Source organism: Chiloscyllium plagiosum, unplaced genomic scaffold (genome assembly GCF_037043375.1).
Source record: "Chiloscyllium plagiosum isolate Xiang-an unplaced genomic scaffold, Cpla_swu_hap1 HiC_scaffold_31, whole genome shotgun sequence".
Taxonomy (NCBI): Eukaryota; Metazoa; Chordata; class Chondrichthyes; order Orectolobiformes; family Hemiscylliidae; genus Chiloscyllium; species Chiloscyllium plagiosum.
The window spans coordinates 41,285,946-41,304,170 of NW_028270169.1; the positions used below are offsets into that span (position 1 = coordinate 41,285,946).

The following is an 18,225-nucleotide window of genomic DNA, read 5'->3' on the forward strand; positions in this document are numbered from 1 at the left end:
ACTTCACCAAACCATCATCTCCCAGACCATCCACAACCTCATCACCCCTGGGGATCCCCCATCCACAACCTTCAACCTCATTGTCCGTGAACTCTGCACCACCCAATTCTACCTCCTTCCTAAGATTCACAAACCTGACTGCCCCGGTTGACCCATTGTCTCAGCCTGCACCTGTCCTACCGAACTCTCTCTTCCTACCTTGACACTGTCTTGTCCCCCTTAGACCAGGAACTCCCCACCAACGTTTGTGACACCACCCATGCCCTTCACCTCCTCAAAGATTTTCATTTCCCCCACCCCAACGCCTCATCTTCACCAAGGACATCCAATCCTTGTACATCTCAATCCGCCACGACGAAGGTCTCCAAGCCTTCCATTTATTCCTCTCACGCCATCCCCACCAGTATCCTTCCACCGCCACCCTCGCCCACCTGGCTGAACTGGTCCTCACCCTCAACACAGAGTCATTGTCATACAGATGTACAGCATGGAAACAGACACTTTCATCCAACTTGTCTATGGCAACCAGATATCCCAAACCAATCTAGTCCCATCTGCCAGCACCCGGCCCATATCCCTCCAAACCCTTCCTATTCATATACCCATCCAAATGCCTTTTAAATGATGCAATTGTACTGGCCGCCACCACATCCTCTGGCAGCTCATTCCATACACGTTCCACCCTCCGTGTGAAAAATTTGCCCTGTAGGTCTCTCTTATATCTTTCCCTCTCACCCTAAATCTATGCCCTCCAGTTCTGGACTCCCCCACCCCACGGAAAAGACCTTGCTTATTTACCCTATCCATGCCCCTCATGATTTTATAAACCTCTATAAGGTCACCCCTCAGCCTCCGACGCTCCAGAGGAAACAGCCCTAGCCTATTCAACCTCTCCCTATTGCTCAAATCCTCCAACCCTGGCAACATCCTTGTAAATCTTTTCCGAACCCTTCAGGTTTCACAGCATCTTTCCAATAGGGAGGAGACCAGAATTGCATGCAATATTCCAACAGTGGCCTAACCAATGTCCTGTACAGCCGCAACATGACCTCCCAACTCCTGTACTCAATACTTTGACCAATAAAGGAAAGCATACCAAATGTCTTCTTCACTATCCTATCTACCTGTGACTCCACGTTGAAGGAGCTATGAACCTGTACTCCAAGGTCTCTTTGTTCAGCAACACTCCCTAGGACCTTACCATTAAGTGCACAAGTCCTGCTAAAATTTGGTTTCCCAAAGTGCAGCACCTCACATTTATCTAAATTAAACTTCATTTGCAACTTCTCAGCCCATTGGCACATCTGATCAAGATCCAGTTGTAATCTGAGATAACCTCCTTTGCTGTCCACTACACCTCCAATTTTAGTGACATCTACAAACTTACTAACTATACCTCTTATGCTCACATTCAAATCATTTATATAAATGATTAAAAATAGTGGACCCAGCGCCGATCCTTGTGGCACTCCATTGGTCACAGGCCTCCAGTCTGAAAAACAACCCTCCACCATCACCCTCTGTCTTCTATCTTTGAGCCAGTTCTGTATCCAAATGGCTAGTTCTCCCTGTGTTCCTTGAGATCTAACCTTGCTAACCAGTCTCAGATAATGAACCTTGTCGAATTCCTTACTGAAGTCCATATTGATCACGGCCACCGCTCTGCGCTCATCACTCCTCTTTGTTACTTCAAAACACTCAATCAAATCTGAGAGACATGATTTCCCACACATAAAGCCATGTTGACTAGCCATAATCAGTCCTTGCCTTTCCAAATATATGTACATCTCTATGACTCTTTTGCTACCATGGATACCTTAGTTAAAGACAAAAAAAAAAACTGGAGTCCAAAGTAGACAAGCAGGAGGTCTGGAAGAACACAGCAAGCCAGGAGGTGGAGAAGTCCTGATGCTGCCTGGCATGCTGCTTTCTTCCAGACTCCTGCTTGTTTACCATGGCTACCAAGGTAATCATGTTGGTAGTGATCATGTTGACAGCTGCATCTGATATTGGTCCTTCCACTGCTAGTAATGCCTCTGTCTACCAGGTGAAATATTTGTGGTTTTTACACTGAACTTTCATAGATGTTAGTTTACCAATGCAAGGAATTGGTAGACCATGATATGCACGAATTTGGCAGTTGTCATTTCTGCCATTTTGATTTCCAATGATCCTGGTATATATCTTTTAGAAGTCATACTAGTAGGAGATTTGTTCTAGCTTCATTGTTGGTCTTGGTTTTGAGTGTGCATTTGCAATTTCCTTTTGATAAATCATGTGATTTGTGTGAACAAAGCTAGAAACTATTGGCACAATATGGAAAGCCAGTTTGTCCTGTTTTGAAAGTTTGAAGGTCTCTGGTGCATTCCTTGATGGAGTTGGATGTATTGCAGAGGCCTAGTATTCTTATGTACCACATGCTTTGCCCAGATGTTGAAATGCTACAAAGTCGCACAATGAGTGTGACAAACAATAGTTGCCGCACTACTTGTACTTTTGTCTCCTGGCTACAGTGTAAATGCTGTTTGATGAATCTTTTGCTTGTGGGCATTTAATTCAGCTCTAAACTACCATTACCAGCTAAACCAAATACCAACTAACAATCGTTGGTTGTATTGATTTAGAGGAGGGCAAATCAAATCATAAACACACATGAAAAGATTTAGTGTTAGAACATAGAACATAGAAGAATACAGCGCAGTACAGGCCCTTGGGCCCTCGATGTTGCGCCGATCCAAGCCCACCTAAACTACACTAACCCACTATCCTCCATATACCTATCCAATGCCCTCTTAAATGCCCATAAAGAGGGAGAGTCCACCACTGTTACTGGCAGGGCATTCCATGAACTAACGACTCGCTGAGTGAAGAACCTACCCCTAACATCAGTCCTATATCTACCCCCCCTTAATTTAAAGCTATGCCCCCTTGTAATACCCGACTCAATACGCGGGAAAAGGTTCATACTGTCGACCCTATCTAACCCCCTAATCATCTTGTACACCTCAATCAAGTCACCCCTAAACCTTCTTTTCTCTAGTGAAAACAGCCCCAAGTGCCTCAGTCTTTCCTCATACGATTTTCCTTTCATACCAGGCAACATCCTGGTAAACCTCCTCTGCACCCGTTCCAATGCCTCCACATCCTTCCTATAGTATGGCGACCAAAACTGCACACAATATTCCAGATGCGGCCGTACCAGAGTCTTATACAACTGCATCATGACCTCAGGACTCCGGAACTCAATTCCTCTACCAATAAAAGCCAGTACGCCATATGCCTTCCTCACCGCACTATTTACCTGGGTGGCAACTTTCAGAGATCTGTGTACATGGACACCAAGATCCCTCTGCTCATCCACACTACCAAGTATCCGACCATTAGCCCAGTACCCCATCTTTTTGTTATTCTTCCCAAAGTGAATCACCTCGCACTTAGCTACATTGAATTCCATCTGCCACCTTTCTGCCCAGCTCTGCAGCTTCTCTATATCCTGCTGTAACCTGCCACATGCTTCCTCACTGTCAACAACTCCTCCGACTTTCGTGTCATCCGCAAACTTGCTCACCCAACCTTCTAACCCCTCTTCCAGGTCATTTATAAAAATGACAAACAGCAATGGTCCCAAAACAGATCCTTGCGGAACACCGCTAGTGACGGCACTCCATGAAGAAACTTTGCCATCAACTACTACCCTCTGTCTTCTTCCATCCAGCCAATTCCTAATCCAAACCTCCAACTCACCCTCAATGCCATATCTCCGTATTTTCTGCAGTAGCCTACCATGGGGAACCTTATCGAACGCCTTACTAAAATCCATATATACCACATCTACCGCTTTCCCCTCATCAACCTCCTTCGTCACCTTTTCAAAGAATTCAATAAGGTTTGTGAGGCACGACTTGCCCTTCACAAAACCATGCTGACTATTCTTGATCACATTATTCCTATCTAGATGTGCATAAATCCTATCCCTTACAATTCTCTCTAAGACTTTGCCCACAACAGAAGTGAGACTCACCGGCCTATAGTTACTAGGGCTATCCCTACTCCCCTTTTTGAACAAGGGAACCACATTTGCTATCCTCCAGTCTTCTGGGACTACTCCTGTAGACAAAGAGGACATAAAAATCAAGGCCAATGGCTCTGCAATCTCCTCCCTTGCTTCCCAGAGAATCCTAGGATAAATGCCATCAGGCCCAGGGGACTTATCTATTTTCACCTTTTCCAGGATTTCCAACACCTCTTCTCTACATACCTCAAAGCCATCCATTCTACTTATTTGTGCTTCAGTATTCTCATCGACAACAATGCCCTGTTCCTGAGTGAATACTGAAGAAAAGTATTCATTCAGTGTCTCCCCAATCTCTTCCGCCTCCACACGCAACTTCCCCCTACTATCCTTGACTGGACCTATTCCTACCCTAGTCATTCTTTTATTCCTAACATACCTATAGAAAGCCTTAGGGTTTTCCCTAATCCTATCTACTAAGGACCTTTCGTGTCCCCTCCTTGCTGCTTTTAGCTCTCTCTTCAGGTCCTTCCTGGCTACCCTATAACTCTCAATCGCCCCAATTGAACCTTCACGTCTCATCTTGAGATAGGCCGCCCTCTTCCATTTAACAAGGGATTCCAAAGGGTTGTTCGCTTGCAAAGAAATAATTAATGATTAACTCTGGGAAGATCTCCAATCTTAGATTTTCAAAAGGCCAATTTAGAAATGTAAAATATTTGCACATCAAAGCATATATCAAATAGGGGTTTCAACATCATGAGGACAAAGATTAAAAGAAATTCTGATTTGTTAATAGTCAGGGTACATATTAAGTTTTGAGTACAATAAAAAAAATTATTAAAAGAAGGACAAGATTTGCCAAAGGGGCCCGCAGTTAGGTCTGTTGAAGAGTCAGTGAATTCTGCACAATTTTAAACTAGTCTAAATAAATGCTTTCAAACCTAGGGATCAAAGATGTTAGTCAAAGTTGCATGAATGTGTATTTATTGTTAAACCCCATCGTAGCATGAGTTGGCTACAGTACAAAATCCTGAATCAGTACTGAATGTCGACACTTAAGATTATAAGCATGTCAAGGAATAAACTAATGCAAGAGATCAAAACATTAAGATTGGGGGAAATAATGGTCAGAGCTGAAAAATGTGTTGCTGGAAAAGTGCAGCAGGTCAGGCAGCATCTAAGGAGCAGGAGAATCGACGTTTCGGGCATAAGCCCTTCATGCCTGAAACGTCGATTCTCCTGCTCCTTGGATGCTACCTGACCTGCTGCGCTTTTCCAGCAACACATTTTTCAGCTCTGATCTCCAGCATCTGCAGTCCTCACTTTCTCCTAGGAAATAATGGTCATTCAGGTTTCTGCTATTGTTGACAATTTTGCTTTATTCAAACTGGGATACTCGTGTGTACAATGTGGACCTACAAGAATTTCAAGAGTCACCTTTTGTGTGTGAGGTTAAGAGTTGGTTGCATGCTCCACATAAGAATGCAGATATTATCAATGTCATTCACATTCCCTGCTTAATCCCTTTCACGTATTTGATATTTTCTTACATCAACAATTGAATATTTACACTAAACAACCAGAGTTGAAGCATTTAGTTTTGTTTAATTTTCAGTGTTGTAAATGTTTCAAATAATGTATACATATTTGTTTTCAATTTCAAAAGTGAAAATTTTGTTACCGATTTTCTAGCACAGACAGAACAACTGGATTAAAATATTAAGTGTCCTTGGCAGAAATTTATCGGAAAATAATTGGAACATTTTTGAAACAAAACCAAACAATTAGACATCCAATGTTTTGAGGTAGAATATCATACTGTTCATGAAAATAAATCTACATGGTCTCTTCAGGGCATTATTCTTTAATATTAGTTATATTTTCACTGCCTTCATGTCATTTATCCTGGTGTTAAGATGGAAGATACTAAACAAGAGTTTAAATTTGATTCGCCTATTTATCCCCATTGTGAAAATTTTACCTCTCATGTTGTTGTGAATTATTTACCTGAGATGTATGTCATTTGACATAAAGGGCACACTCTGGTTTTTAGATTCCTATCACTTTAAAAGAACCTGCCTGTGGAAGTGAAGAAAATCCTAATGCTGAAATAAAACCACAATCAAGGTACACAAACAAGCTTGAGGCTATCTGAGGAGACAAAAGAGTATGAAAAGAATTCAGCTAAAGTTTCTGTAGGCATCAGCAAAGAGTGCTGACCTCCAATACTGACCTCCTTCAAAGTGGAAGCTTGGAGTTTACTGCCAGACTTATCCAGCTATTTTTTGGAACATGCTTAAGGGATATGTAAGAGGGAAGTGGATCAAGAATCAAGGTCTAGCTTTGCATTTGCGTGCAACCAATGAGAAAGAAGTAGACAGTAGATGGGAGTAAAGTAATGATGCTATCAGATTTTTCCCATTGTTTGGGATGTCAGCAGAAACAATTTTGGCCATGCTGACACAGTAAGTCCTTGCCTTGATGTCCGTTACTCTTAAAGGGAGCTGAATATGTTGAGGTAATGTCACTGAACCAGTAATCTAGGGCAAAAACAAAAACTTATGGACGCTGGAAATCAGAAACAGAAATTGCCGGAAAAAAACTCCACGGGCTGGCAGCATCTGTGGAGGGAAAGTAATCTAGGGCCCCTAGCTAATGTATCACTGGACTAGTAATCTTAGGGCCCCTGGCTAATGCGTAACCAAGCCAGTAATTTAGGAGCTGAAAATGTGTTGCTGGAAAAGCGCAGCAGGTCAGGCAGCATCCAAGGAACAGGAGAATCGACGTTTCGGGCATAAGCCCTTCTTCAGGAATGAGGAAAGTGTGTCCAGCAGGCTAAGATAAAAGGTAGGGAGGAGGGACTTGGGGGAGGGGCTTTGGAAATGCGATAGGTGGAGGGAGGTCAAGGTGAGTGTGATAGGCCGGAGTGGGGTGGGGGCGGAGAGGTCTGGAAGATGATTGCAGGTTAGGAAGGCGGTGCTGAGTTCGAGGGATTTGACTGAGACAAGGTGGGGGGAGGGGAAATGAGGAAACTGGAGAAATCCGAGTTCATCCCTTGTGGTTGGAGGGTTCCCAGGCAGAAGATGAGGCGCTCTTCCTCCAGCTGTCGTGTTGCCATGGTCTGGCGATGGAGGAGTCCAAGGACCTGCATGTCCTTGGTGGAGTGGGAGGGGGAGTTAAAGTGTTGGGCCACGGGGTGGTTGGGTTGGTTGGTCCGGGTGTCCCAGAGGTGTTCTCTGAAACGTTCCGCAAGTAGGCAGCCTGTCTCTCCAATATAGAGGAGTCCACATCGGGTGCAGCGGATGCAATAGATGATGTGTGTGGAGGTGCAGGTGAATTTGTGGTGGATATGGAAGTATCCCTTGGGGCCTTGGAGGGAAGTAAGGGGAGAGGTGTGGGTGCAAGTTTTGCATTTCTTGCGGTTGCAGGGGAAGGTGCCGGGAGTGGAGTTTGGGTTAGTGGAGGGTGTGGACCTGACGAGGGAGTCACGGAGGGAGTGGTCTTTTCGGAACGCTGATAGGGGAGGGGAGGGAAATATATCATTGGTGGTGGGGTCCGTTTGGAGGTGGCGGAAATGGTGGCGGATGATACGTTGTACATGGAGGTTGGTGGGGTGGTAGGTGAGGACCAGTGGGGTTCTGTCCTGGTGGCGGTTGGAGGGGCGGGGCTCAAGGGCGGAGGAGCGGGAAGTGGAAGAGATGCGGTGGAGGGCATCGTCGACTACGTCTGGCGGGAAATTGCGGTCCTTGAAGAAGGAGGCCATCTGGGTTGTACGGTTTTGGAACTGGTCCTCCTGGGAGCAGATGCGGCGGAGACGAAGGAATTGGGAATATGGGATGGCGTTTTTACAGGGGGTAGGGTGGGAGGAGGTGTAGTCTAGGTAGCTGTGGGAGTCGGTCGGTTTATAGTAAATGTCCGTGTCGATTCGGTCACCCGAGATAGAAATGGAAAGGTCTAGGAAGGGGACTGGACTTTACCCCACGTCATAAGTCGAGACTGGACAGTCTTGCACTGATTGTCGTCAAATCCTCCCTTCAGATGCCTCCTGAGTACCCCAATCACCTTCAATTAACAGCTTGGGACTATTCCCACAAGTACCTGAGAATTTCTGCTGTGAAGTCTGTTTGTCTGCTTGGAGGTGTTTCTGGTAGCAATCCAAGAAATCATATTCAGTTGAGGTGTAACTCCTTAAAATTTTGGGCTCCATGCCCTTGAGTTCTTTGTCTGCTCTAAAAACCATACACTCGAATTAGTTCCCCACTTTAATACTGTTGCCCAAAGGAATTAAATATTGCACACACTAATAGGATGCAGTACTTGTTCCCCAAGGAAGTATATAAGAATCCAAATTTTCAACTTAGTCGACCAAGTGTTGGGTGAAAGAATGTGGAGTGGTATTTTAAAGTTATTAGATCGTACTAAATTGAAAGAGCTAGTATGGGAGACTTTGCAGCGGGAAGTAAGAATTATATGAATCATAAAGGAGAATCGACGTTTCGGGCATTAGCCCTTCTTCAGGAATGAGGAAAGTTTGTCCAGCAGGCTAAGATAAAAGATAGGGAGGAGGGACTTGGGGGAGGGGCGTCGGAAATGTGATAGGTGGAAAAAGGTCAAGGTGAGGGTGATAGGACAGATTGGGGTGGGGGCGGAGAGGTCGGGAAGAAGATTGCAGGTTAGGGAGGCGGTGCTGAATTTGATGGATTTGACTGAGACAGGCTGGGGGGAGGGGAAATGAGGAAACTGGTGAAATCCGAGTTCATCCCTTGTGGTTGGTGGGTTCCTAGGCGGAAGATGAGGCGTTCTTCCTCCAACCGTCGTTTCGCTGTGGTCTGACGATGGAGGAGTCCAAGGACCTGCATATCCTTGGTGGAGTGGGAGGGGGAATTGAAATGTTGAGCTACAGGGTGGTTGGGTTGGTTGGTCCGGGTGTACCTCCCACTCCACCAAGGATATGCAGGTCTTTCGACTCCTCCATCGTCAGACCACAGCGAAACGACGGTTGGAGGAAGAACGCCTCATCTTCCGGCTAGGAACCCTCCAACCACAAGGGATGAACTCGGATTTCACCAGTTTCCTCATTTCCCCTCCCCCCAGCCTGTCTCAGTCAAATCCATCAAATTCAGCACCGCCTCCCTAACCTCCAATCTTCTTCCCGACCTCTCCGCCCCCACCCCAATCTGTCCTATCACCCTCACCTTGACCTTTTTCCACCTATCACATTTCCGACGCGCCTCCCCCAAGTCCCTCCTCCCTATCTTTTATCTTAGCCTGCTGGACAAACTTTCCTCATTCCTGAAGAAGGGCTAATGCCCGAAACGTCGATTCTCCTGTTCCCTAGATGCTGCCTGACCTGCTGCGCTTCTCCAGCAACACATTTCCAGCTCTGATCTCCAGCATCTGCAGACCTCATTTTCTCTTCTATGAATCATAAAGGCCAATAGACATGTACAAAAGCAATTAGAAAGGTTAATGGAATGTTGTTCTTTATCCACAGGGGAAACAGAATGCCATGGCATGGAAATACAGCCTTGATTAGACTCAATCAGTTTTGCGTACCAAACCTCAGGAAGGATTTGATTAGATTAGATTACATTACATTACAGTGTGGAAACAGGCCCTTCGGCCCAACAAGTCCACACCGCACCGCTGAAGTGCAACCCACCCATACCCCTACATTTACCCCTTACCTAACACTACAGGCAATTTAGCATGGCCAATTCACCTGACCTGCACATCTTTGGAGTGTGGGAGGAAACCGGAGCACCCGGAGGAAACCCACGCAGACACTGGGAGAACGTGCAAACTCCACACAGTCAGTCGCCTGAGGCGGGAATTGAACCCGGGTCTCCGGCGCTGTGAGGCAGCAGTGCTAGCCACCGTGCCGCCCACAAACAATGTTTATTGTTTGGGTCTTGCGGAATGACAAATGAAACTGTGCACTATATAATCATCAAGGGGCATTCCCATTAATGACACCAAAATGGAGGGTAAGTCTTGAATTGATGAAGATGGTTTGGTATGGGACATTTGTAGCAATTGCCTGGGGCTGTGATGGTTGGCTGCACCAATTACAACAAATCCCATTGACTTCAAATTTTGTTTTTATGCCACACTCAGCCAAATGCTGCGTTGGTGTTCTTGTCCTACTTATAGAATTCAGCTCTTCTGTGGTTTGTGGTTGGCAGAGACAAAACGTGATGTTGATATGCAAGTTATTTTTGAAAAGTGTTGCTTGATAGGACTGTCAACAACACCTTCTATTGTCGTCTAATGACTAAGAGTAGAACCTTCCATCATTTTCCTGAAAATTATTAACAGCAGAATCTGACCTTGGACCTCCTGCTTTCCATACACCTGCTCCCCTCACTTCAATCATCTCCTTGTGGTTTTCTATTTTCAGAGGAGCAAGAACGATCACTTGTTCAGCTACAGCGATGTCTGAGGATGAAGCACCATCAGTAATCCTATGCTTACAACAACCAGATCAGATACTGTCACAGCATATACTTTAAAAGGCAATATAAATTTGTACCTGTAGGTGGTAAAGCTATGGATTTACATGAATGTCAAGGTCAAGATGATAGGACAGTTCATTTCCCAGGTTCCCAGAAGGTAAGGTCATGGATGGATTTTGCTGTCAGTCATTGGATGAGGACTCCACTGACAGGCCTACAGGGAAAAACACAACATGCACACAGATATTCAGTGCATTGGCAGGCCTGTCAACCAATCTGCATTCACGGTCATCCAGTACATAGGAGTGTTGCTCCAATTTGGCATAGATTATTTACACAACCTGGAATCCATTCTTTCCTGTTGTATTGAACATTATACTGTAATGTTTGTAGACCTATTCATGGAGTGGAATCCAGTAGGTACTATCTCCACGCCTCTGTGACCAATGTCTCAGTGTTGCAGTGAAAGCTTTAACAGAGTTCATGTGACCCATGTTTGTTGCCCTGCAGGTACGAGCTATTTCTATTATGGTTGTGAATCACAGTGCTCAATAGGGCATGAGGTCTCATCTGGCAGTCCAGCAGTGGTCTTCCAGATTAATATATTTATGGAGTTGCCAACCCAGTGGGAGCAGCAGTGATTCAGTGAAGCATGAAACTTCTATATTCTCTCAAGATCAAAGCCTTCATCCTCCCACTCTTGCGAATGTCTTTGCTGGTGTCTCTCAGTGAACTAGCAAAGACTTGGAGCATTTATATTGAGGTGGCCCTATATGTACCTGGGCTTTTAATACTCAGAACTGCTTGAGATCATTCTGCAAGACAATCTACAATTCTCCCCAATGAAATTCAATAACTTCCATTAGCTGGGATGCAACCATTGGAAGAGTACAGTGTGGGAAAGCAAAGACAAATTAAAAATACTCAAAGGCTGATTTCCACAAAAAAAAATTGTTTAAGAACATTAGTTAAAGCACGTGAACTGGAGTTTAGATGGCTACCTTAAAACAATGCTAATGTGGAGCCCCTCATGTTTAAGACTCAGCATTCATATAGCTTGGGCTCCTGTCCAAGTTTACATAACATTTTTTCAAATCCGTATGAGAGGCTGTTTGTTGTCATGGCCTATACACTGTCAAAGCTTCCAGCATACACATGCACATCAGGGCAAACACTCTTACTGTAGTGATTGTAATGAGGTCAGTTATGTGATCCTCATAGAATATGAGTTCCCTGATTGGGGATGTTAATCTGGTCCAATCAGGGAGCCATAGCTGAAAGATAAGAACAGAAGTGTCAGACATCCTGTTCACTCTGAGAGCTGGCCCACATGGAGCTGGAACAGTGTCAAGGACTCTCCACACATAAGTAAAGGGTGACTTGGTGACGGGATACTGGTTTCTGTGCAGTTATTTCAGTGGCGATGAGAGAAAAGCACACTCCTGAAGAAATTTGTTTGCAATGGTTATCTTTGAGTTGGGGGTAACTCTGGCATCATGCTGTTATTTGGGAAGGTTAACTCTGTTGATCCTGCCATCAAAGACTGGGCCCAGTATGTGGAAAGAATGTGTTTTTTTTTCCCAGGCAAATGACATTGGGGCAGATGAAAATCAACAGGTAATTCGCTTGATATGTTATGCACCTGCAGTTTTTTGGTTATTAGGTGCCTTACATTTCCTGAGGCACCAGATACTAAAACCTTTCAAGAGCTGATGGATTTAGTTAAAGAATATTATCACCCCAAGCCTCTTCTAATTCTGAGATGCTATCGGTTTTACTCAGCATTTTGAGAATGAGGGAAATCCCATATCGGGATTTTTGACTGGGCTAAGACAAGTAGCAGAGGCATGTGGCTTTGGTTTAATCCTTAATGAGATGCTGATTGACCATTTGGTATGTGGGATTATTGATGTAACCATGCAAAAGTGGCTCATAGCTGAAATCAAACTGGACTTCAAACATGCACTACAACTGGCTTTATCATTGAAAAATACTGCAATGGGAGCGTATGAGCTGCAGGGTATTCAATGGAACTGGACACCCTTGCCAGGCCAACTGAGCTTGGGGGCATTACTTGAGTGAAGGCAATTGTATCGCCACACTCATGACATATCCTGAACAGAGGGATTCTAGGTCAGCCCACTGCAAAACCCAAGCCTTGGCCAAACGGTTAAAATTTCCTTCAGTATCTGGGCCAGCAAGCCATTATAATTGTTGCTGGTAAGTGGACTCAAGAAAGCAAAAGAGCCCCACTAGACCTAAATTCAGTAGGAGAACTTGTAGGCTGGTATCCAAGAGAATGCACACTCTGGAAAGTCCATTTACATCTAGTTTGGAACAGATACATTTCTTAGCAATATCCAAATCAAAACTCATCAAAATAAACATCTGGTTAGATGATTCTAACCAGCGTGACCATTTCAGTGATTGCAGAGCAAGTCTTTAATAAAATTCGCTCTGAACTCCAATCCTTAAGTTTGTGCAAGACCTCAGCTAGACTGAGAACCTATACCAGGGAACCTTTACAGGTTAAGGATACAACTTTGGTTCTGGTATCTTATGTGAAGCATTTGATTAAGTTACCACTGATTGTAATAAAAAGCTCAGGCCCAAGCTTGATGGGGTGAAATTGGTTCACCTCAATTGGCTCAATTTTTTTTAATAGAAAATGGCTGCATGAATAATATCCTTATTAACCACTACCAAGAAATAATCTAAATGTAGAATGTGGTGTCATTAATTACACAGAGAGTTGAGCCATGTTTTCTTTTCTTTATTCTTTCAAGGGAAAGGTGATGCTGGCAAATGCTAGTGTTTGGAGAATTCAACAAATTTTCCATCTAGTTTTGATGTGTTTTATGTTGAGATGTGGATCATAATCAAATTTCTGCTACTCCCATCATCCACACCATGTTAAACCAGACATCAAAAGGTTTTCACACACACAAACGATTTGACAATTTAGTCCTTTTTTCAGGGAATTTAGTCTTTATTCATATTTTGGATTAACCTTCGCGTGGTTACCTTTACAAAGGATCTACTAAATAGGATTTGATTTATTGGACATCTGTTTGGAGTGCTGCTTTAAAACAAGACCTTTAATTCTTGAGACCTTCGATTGAATCCAAGCTAATTTTAATGGGATAAAAATGTATTGCAAAAATCCAACCAAAGAATATTTTGCAACAATGGTATCTATAACTCAGTTTTACCTATAATTAAACACCACATCAATTAGCAATAAGCTAGCTATCTCACTAAGATTTTCTTAATGGTAGCTAAGACTTGAAATGACTTTTGCTACTTGCATCAGAAGCTGCCAATCTGAATTCTCTAGAAACAGGCACCATAACTCCCTGACAGTTTTGAAGTAGGTCCCATCTCTGTCCTGACAAAGTCAATTGTTCACTTTTTCATACAGATTTTCTGTGGTGTTCACGGTGTTTGCTCTAAGGATCCAATATCAGTTGTTGAATGGACTAAACAAATCAAAAGACACTGTCCTACAGAGTGTGACAGCATTCTGGCATATAAAATACTCAGGTAAATAGTGTCCTTCCTGATGTGTCACACTATCTATTGTTCAGTCTCCTGCTCATTATCTCTGAACTGAAGTTGCTTTAACTGCAAACATTTACTACAGACATATGTATCCTGGTTTACGCTGGCATCCAGAAACAGCCACATAATGCAACTGTGACACATCTGTTCTGCCATCCTTAATACACATTTCTGACCACTTAAATTATTTGTTTCCCATTTCTATATATTATTAGTCCAACCATTAGTTTCTGAACTATTTTTAACCTTGGGAATTTAATATATCTTAATCACTTAACAGAAAAAATACTTCTTCCCAATAGTAGAGAGAGTACCAATTCCAAACTGCCATAAGACGTAGTATACAGGAGTAGAAGTAAGTCATTGAGCCCATCAAGCCTGCTTCATTATTTAATGTAATCATGATAATTCCCAGCTACTCTTTCCTTCCTTTTTTCCCTATAATTCCATAACTGATTAAAAATCTGTCTCTCTCAGCTTGGATGTACTTAATGACCCTGCCTCTACAGTTCTCATTGGCTAAGAATTTCACAGATTCCTACTCCTCTGACAGGAAAAAAATCCTCCTCATCTTTGTCTTAAATGAACAACCCTTACTCTGAGATTATGCCCACTGATTTCAGATTTTCCCACAAGGGGATAACAACCTCTCAGCACCTGCCCTGTCAATCTCCCCCCCAAGAGTCTTGTATGTTTCAATAAGGTCAACTTTCATTCTTCAAATACCGAATAAAAGCCCAATTTATGAGTGATAGTCAAAGCTTGTATTTGTGACTACAAACTTATGCATTGTGGCATACTCCAGAGCTCATTGCTTGGTGTCTTGCTGTTGGTAGTGTATACTCTAGATCTAGAAATGATTCTAGGAAGTTTGATTAGTAAAAACTGAAAGAACTGTAGATGCTGTAAATCAGAGACAAAAATAGAAGTTGCTGGAAAATCTCAGCTACCAGCTGAGGAAGGATCACTCGACCGAAAATATTAACTAAGATTTCTCTCCACAGATGCTGGCAGATCTGCTGAGCTTTTCCAGCAATTTCTATATTTGGCTCTGATTTACAGCATCCACAGTTCTTTTAGTTATCACTAATCAAACTCTAATGTCACCTATTGAATGGACTAATCAAATCAGAAAACCCTGTCCTACAGAGTGTGATTGCATTCTTGTATATAAAATTGTCTCCTTCCTGATGTGTAACCGTATTTGTGGTTCAGCCTCCTACTCATTAACTCTGAGCTGAAGTTATAGAGTCATAGAGATGTACAGCACGGAAACAGACCCTTCGGTCCAACTCGTCCATGCCAACCAGGTATCCCAACACAATCTAGTCCCACCTGCCACCACCTGGCCCATATCCTTCCAAACCCTTCCTATTCATATACCCATCCAAATGCCTTTTAAATGTTGCAATTGTACCAGCCTCCACCACTTCCTCTGGCAGCTCATTCCATACTTCTGCATGAAAAAGTCGCCCTTTAGGTCTCTTTTATATCTTTCCCTTGTGACCCTAAACCTATGCCCTCTAGTTCTGGACTCCCCCCACCCCAGGGTAAAAGTTTTGTCCATTTATCCTATTCATGCCTCTCATGATTTTGTAAACTTCTATAAGGTCACCCCTCAGCCTCTGCCGCTTCAGGTAAAACAGCCCTAGTCTGTTCAACTTCTCCGTATAGCTCAAATCCTCCAATCCCGGCAACATCCTTGTAAATCTTTTCTGAACCCTTTCAAGTTTCACAACACCTTTCCAATACGTAGGAGACCAGAACTGTATGTAATATTCAACAGTGGCCTAGTCAATGTCTTGTACAGCCCAAAACTGAATATCCATTTGCTATCCAAAAATCTTTGTTGCATGTTTGAGACTCAAAAGGAGCCAAATGCCCAGTTACGTAATTAGGAAAAAAACAGAGGGTGTTGTGTAGCTAAGTATCCTCAGCCTTACAGTGGGAAAGAGTAGATTTGCAGAGAAATCACTTGTGTTTCAATGGAGTTAGAAAACTACAAGAAGCTGATGAATAAACCATATGTTACAAATAACAATTTTGGTTTCGCTCCCCCCACATACCTTGATAAACTGTAAGCTTCAAATTACAGTTTAAACAACACCTCGTCTGAAATTTGACTGTCAAGGTGTGCTATCATTATGTCCCAGAATAGGAATGCAGAAGTAATTGAATTACACTGATCTTTAAGTGCATTTTTGAGAATATACATTTTAAAGGAATTCAATCTCTACTCGGTCTAGTCCTAAGCCATTGCTTGAGCTGTAAATATTTACTACAGACATATTTATCCTGGTTTACATTGACATCCAGGGGCTTTTCCCCTTAGAGGGTTCCATAACAATGGAGCACAAATTTAAGATAAAGAGCAGAAGGTTTAGAGGGGATTTAAGGAAGAAATGTTTCACACAGATGGTAGGTTTTGGAATTAACTGTCTACTAGGGAGGCAGAGGCAGGAACCATCACAGCATTTACTTAGATAATAGATTAACATCCAGGACTACCATCTAAGTTGTAGGCAGGGGCTCCTCTGAGGCCCAGTGCACTGATTACATGGCAATTTGCTACAATGTTTACATTTCCAATGAGAAGTCCAAATGCCCAGAACTTAGAGTTTCCAAATGGAGACTTTGGAGGGTTCTGCCTCAGTTAGCTGTATAGTGAGTCAGGAAATATTGATGGCTAAGAAACAGTTCTAACATCTGAGGTAACAATATAAAGTAACTCCAACAACCCCACTGGACCACAAATACATCAACGCCTTCTGGCCTGACTACTTGAGGGGTAACCTACCTCCTCACTCATCTATCCACCCACCTGCCACATTACCGCCCCTCCTCAGTCACCTACCCACCTGCCACACAACCACACTACCCCATTGTGTTTACTGACTGTAATATGCATAAGAACACAAAACAATACAGCACAGGAACAATCCCTTTGGCCCACCATATCTGTGCTATGATGCTATTCTAATCTAATTCCATCTGCCTGTCTCTTCACATCGGTCCAAATGCCTCTTAAATGTTTCTATAGTAACTGCCTCAACCATTCCACTGACAGCGCATTTCAGCCACCTTATATCCTCTGTGTAAAAATACTTTCCTCACACATCACCGTTAAACTTGCCCTCTTTCAACTTAAGCCTATGTCCTCTAGTATTTGATAGAGAAAAAGGGAAAGAGGTTCCAAGTATCCTCCCTATTCAAGTCCCTCATAATTTTATATATTTCTATCAGGTCGCCCCTCAGTCTCTGACACTAGCGAAAACAAACCAAGGTTTTTGAACCTTTTCATAGAGTTAATACATTCTAATCCAGGTAAACCACTTTTGCAGCCTTTCCAAAGTCTCCAAATCCTCCCTGTACTGTGGGGAACAGAAATGTACACAGTAGCCCAGATGTGGCCTGACCAAAGTCTTACACAAATGCAAGATGAGTTGCCAGTTTTTAAACTCAAACCCCAATCGATGCCATATGCCTTCTTTACCACTTTATTTACTTGTGTTGCCACTTTTAGGGAGTGCTAGTCCTGGACCCCTCTGCATATCAATCCTCCTAAGGGTCCTGCCATTTTTTCTTGCATTTGATCTCCTAAAATGTATCATCTCACACTGGTCCAGATTAAACTCCACAACCACCCTCCGTGTTCTATGGCCAAGTCTACTTTACATCCAACTTGCCAATTCACAATGAATTCCAGCGATTTGATCTTCTGGATCAGCCTGCCATGGCAGACTTTGTCAAATGCATTCGTCAAGTCCATGTAAACAGCATCCATTGCTTTACACTCATCAATCATCTTTGGCACATCCTCAGAAACCTCAGGTTTGTGAGGGAAGACTTCTCCTGCATAAAATCATGCTGACAATCTCTAATAAGTCAATTATTCTTCAGTCCAAGTAAATCCTGTCCCTAAGAATTTTCTCCAATTATTTCCTGATCACTGACATAAGACTCACCAGTCTATAATTTCCTGGATTATTCCTGTTTCCTTTCTTAAACAAAAGAACAACATTGACAATCCAAAAACTGGAAGAACTAAAGATGCTGTAAATCTGAAACAAAAACAGAAATTGCTTGAAAAGTTTAGCAGATCTGGCAGTATCTGTGGAGAGAAATCAAAGTTAATGTTTGGGATCCAGTGACCCTTCAAAACTGCTGGTAGCAAGGAAAAGGATTGTTATACAG

The 18,225-nt window shown here is 43.1% G+C and overlaps 1 long non-coding RNA gene across 1 annotated transcript in view; it reads right to left on the reverse strand.

Annotated features, from left to right (window-relative positions):
- The window catches only part of LOC148141913 (uncharacterized), a 76,216-nt gene that overhangs the window by 5,008 nt on the left and 52,983 nt on the right, over positions 1–18,225 (reverse strand). Inside the window, exon 2 of the long non-coding RNA XR_015752385.1 lies at positions 10,548–10,684. This is a non-coding gene — a long non-coding RNA (uncharacterized LOC148141913). The remainder of the gene's footprint in view (positions 1–10,547; positions 10,685–18,225) is intronic.